The following is a 4,461-nucleotide window of genomic DNA, read 5'->3' as shown; positions in this document are numbered from 1 at the left end:
CTAATAAGTACATGAATGTTAGCAGAATGAAAAAAAAGAAAAGAAGTGCTTGGACTACACCTGTTTACAGTCAGTTACCTGATAACCTCGGCTCTGAAACCCAGTGAGAAGCCATTAGTTTCTCCCATTATGGGAATAAGTGTTGAATACCCCATGGCAGACTAAAATAGCAAGTGCTTGTTTCACTAAGTCTGAGAAAATACAAAATCAGGGGCTACATAATGAACAGTCAGGTCTAGGATAGATTCTTTTGACTTAGCTAGGTTATGGAATTTTATGGCATGAAGAAGTGCACGGAAAACACAAGATTGGCCTGTGCAGTGTACACAGGATGAAAAGCAAGCATGGGCCACGTGCTCTCCTTCATGGTATGTTCCTATCTGAACAACAAGAGAACGACCTACAGCCCACATGTACAGAGTCAGGATTTTCATTTAACTGGAATTCATAAAGGTTTCTCAAAATGGCTTTTCCTTTTAAAGCAGCCACGATCACAGAGCTCTTCCATTCTTGACAAGTGGCTGTGAGGTACCTGGTTCTGGAGAGGGTGTGTTGTACAAAGACTGCTTGTGTTTAAACCCAAATTCCTCTGAGGGCACACCAGCACTTCATGGCATCATCAGATCCCTTGGGAATAGACCTGCGTTCCTCACCTCCAGGAATACAAACACTCTGGTTCTTACCAATTAAATGGAAGGGAAGAGGTAAAATCCACATATCAAACACCTCCTTCATCTAGTCACATCTCCTGTAATCTTGAGTAATCACAGCTCCCCTAAATGTCACAGTGGTTTTAGAGATACACAACAAACAGGCTACTCTGACATTGGGAAGCCTTGACTATTTACTGTCTTGGAGAAATGCAATTGTTTATGCTTTCCCAGGACAAAATGAAAGCTACTATCTTAATTATGCAACTGCAATCTGCTCCCAGTGCGTTATCTTTACCTAACATGAAACTCAAAGAAGAAGTTGCAATTGAGCCAAATAATTTGCATGACCACATTGCACTTACCACTTCCACCCTGTTCATAATTCAGGTCAAGCCTGATCTTACAATGAGCTTTGCATGGGCAGATTGTTTAAAAAATCAGTATATGGCTGCACATTTACAAGGCAAAAGGGGCACTTTATAACTACCTAACCCCCTCTCTGCTCGCCTGTCCTTGTCAGGGAAAAGCAGCTTTTACTATTGTTAACTATTGCTTCTCCAGTGCAGTAAAACAACCTCATCCTTTCATGTGAAGCAGTTTTCCTTCGTGCCTGGCCTCACCTATTTGTCCCAGTGTTCTGCTTTACATTTCTCTGTGTCCTGCCGCCAGTGCTCAGCAAGGTACCTATAGGTTCTGACTGCCCAATGCATGCTGTATGCATTAGCACGGCACAGCAGCCTGAGGTGTTGCTGCCCAGGCCTCGGCACACTGCCAGACACGCCGCCAAGCCACGGGGGCAGCCCAGCCTGCGGCCAGAATTACCTCCCACCGCACACAGGGCAGTAACGGTGCAAAGCACCTAATCCAGCTTCGTCATATTTCATTCCTTCAGATCAGCTCAATGAAGCCTACAAGCATCTCCTTTTGCCATCTCACTGCTGCCTTCTGCAACTCAGAATTACTTCCTAGAAAAATACCAGGAAGAAGACCACTAATAAGGTTTTCAGCCCACCCTCAAGTTCACCCTGACTAAAGCAGTACTGCTGCCCACATGATTTTAGTTTACTTTTAATTCTTTCCACTGCCATCACCATCGCAATATAACTCCACACAGAAAAGAGAGAAGATAGCAATTTCCTCCCAGAAGGGTGTCCATTTCCTTCTCCCAAGGGTTCAGAGTTTCTTCTGCAGGCTGCATGAATGCTACCTGGAGGGCAGTGGATCAGCACGGCTGAGCGAGCTTCTGAATTGCATTTAAGCAGCTCCTTTAGCTGTGTCCAAAGCCATTTTCTCTTTAGAAGCACACAAACATTTATAATCAAATATATTCAGAAAAAAAGAGCAGGTTCATGCAATTTATTTTTTCTTAAGAGTTTTTCTCTTAGATGTTTCTCTGTGTGCCATTATTTTCAACAGTTTGTGTCTAAAAAAGAAAAAAAAGACAAGAAACGATCTCCTTCATCTCTCCACCAATAAAATCACTGCAATAGCTGGACAAGTTCTGCAGACCTCACAGATGTGTTTTCTAAGGGAGACTTTAAGTATAAGTAACTCCCAAAGCTACCACAGAATATCTCAAGGTGGAAGGGACCCATAAAGATCATCAAGTCCAACAAGCTGCTCCTCGCTAGACTACTTAAAATTAAACCATACGACTAAGAGCATCGCCCGGACGCTCTTTGAACTCTGACAGGGTTGGTGCCATGACCAGCTCCCTGAGGAGCCTGTTCCAGCGACCGACCACCCTCTCAGTGGAGAAATCTAGACTTACTACCTGGAAGAACTTCAGAAGCTGACAAAACCTTTAAACAATGAAAGAACTAAACTACAGGGTTAAGAATTAGGGCATTAAAAAAGCCCAAGTATGTAAAACTAACTGCAATAAGGAAATAGAAATAATAAACATATTAATTACCACTCCCCACATCATTGCCTCTGATGTCAAACTGGTGACACTGCATGATGGGATTATGTCACATCTACATATCCTCAGTTTACCCTCAAGGACTTCAGCTTTCATTGTAACAGGGCATCTATCAAAGGAGCAAACGAGCCTGGCACAAAGAACAATAGCTCTTCTCTACTCATACCCCTTGTGACCTTTAGACACACCACTAACCAGGTGAGCATTCCCACTCCAGCTGAAGGAAATGAGTAATTTTGTTGTACTCCTTCTCCTCTGATCATTTGTTATTCTTATATAATGTATAACTTCTACTCCTTCTACCTAGTATTAGCCAGACATGTGAGCAAAATTATAAAGCATCCCAACCTAAGGCAAGCTGCAGAGAAACATTTTTCTATGTCAGCTTTTTGCAGTGCCTTTTGAAGACTCAAGGTGTTTACTATCACAGAAGGGCACAGCTGCATACCAAACGCCAGTGTTCGCTATCGAAGGCAAGCAAAGTGCTGCTGTACACCGGGGGGGATGCACCAGCTGACCTGCAACTCGCCCTTCTGGCACAAGGAAAAGCCCTGGAGAACACTGAGGTTCTATCCAGCTGCTCAGTGCAAGCCAAATTGCCTGCACTTATCCTCCTTCTTCCCTGCTACCGAAGCCTTAAAGGGTGTCATGGTTGAGCTCCAGCTGGCAATGAAGCACCACGCAGCCACTCACTCGCCTCCCTCCCTAGGTGGGATGGGGGAGAGAATCAAGAAAAACCTTGTGGCTTGAGATAAAAACAGTTTAATAGGACAGCAAAGGGAAATAAAATTATAATAATACAGATAAAGGTATATACAACACAAGTGATGAACAATACAATTGCTCACCACCTGATGATTGATAACCCATTCCTGAGTCAACTCCAGTTTTATATACTGAGCATGTCATCATATGGTATGCAATGTCCCTTTGGCCAGGTTGGGTCAGCTGTCCTGACTGTGCCCCCTCCAAGGTTCTTGTGCACCTCCTCGCTGGCAAAGCATGGGAAACTGAAAAGTCCTTGACTTCGTACAAGCACTACAACTACTTAGCGACAACCAAAACATCAGTGACATTCTCACACCAAACCCACATCACAGCACTATACCAGCATTAGGAAGAAAATGGACTCTATTCCATCCAAAACTAGGACAAAGGGCTATTTAATTGTATTTAATTTTGCAGGTGAAATCCCTGATGAAGAGCAGATCCTCCCATGGACCCTGATCGTGCTTCAAGCTGATGCCCTCTCCATCCTGCAGACAACCTGACCATCTGCCCTACTCAGTGCTGCAGCAAACACCTCTGCTTCGCATCTGGAAGAGGAAGGATGCAGCTGAGGCAGTGTGGGTTCAGTACTTCCCACAGACCCGTATGCTCCTCCAAAACCCCACTGACAACTCTGACGGGAAGAGATGAACACCTCCACCTGCCCAGAAATAGGACAAGATAAGGAATCTATCTCCGAAGTAGGCAATGGGGTTAAGAAGAGCCAACGAGCCCACGATGGGACCCACTTTCTGCTGAAGACATGACGTGAATGTAGTTTTCAGCACGGTGAGGTAAAGATTCAGTCTTGTAACTCAGCAAGAGTTCTGTCCCAATAAGAATTTCAGGTCCAGGCTTCTCAGGAATACAGATAGACCTGATTTACCTTCTCAGGCACATCAGGAAGATAGAAGAGAGAAAGCAAGCTGGCAAATACTGCTGTGCAAGTCCATACTTCTGACCTTGCCTGAATTGTTTACTTGCACAAGAGAAAAAAACACATAAATGTTTAACACGTGACTTTCATCGCTTTCTTAGCAATATTCATGGTGCCTTTTTTTCACAGTGGCCTCCTGAGAACATTCTGAGAGTAGACTTTTCCTTTGAACATCAGCT

Source organism: Eurypyga helias, unplaced genomic scaffold (assembly GCF_000690775.1).
Source record: "Eurypyga helias isolate BGI_N326 unplaced genomic scaffold, ASM69077v1 scaffold10241, whole genome shotgun sequence".
In the NCBI taxonomy this organism is placed as follows: domain Eukaryota; kingdom Metazoa; phylum Chordata; class Aves; order Eurypygiformes; family Eurypygidae; genus Eurypyga; species Eurypyga helias.
The sequence above is the reverse complement of the archived record's forward strand: the minus strand, read 5'-3'. Positions refer to the sequence as shown.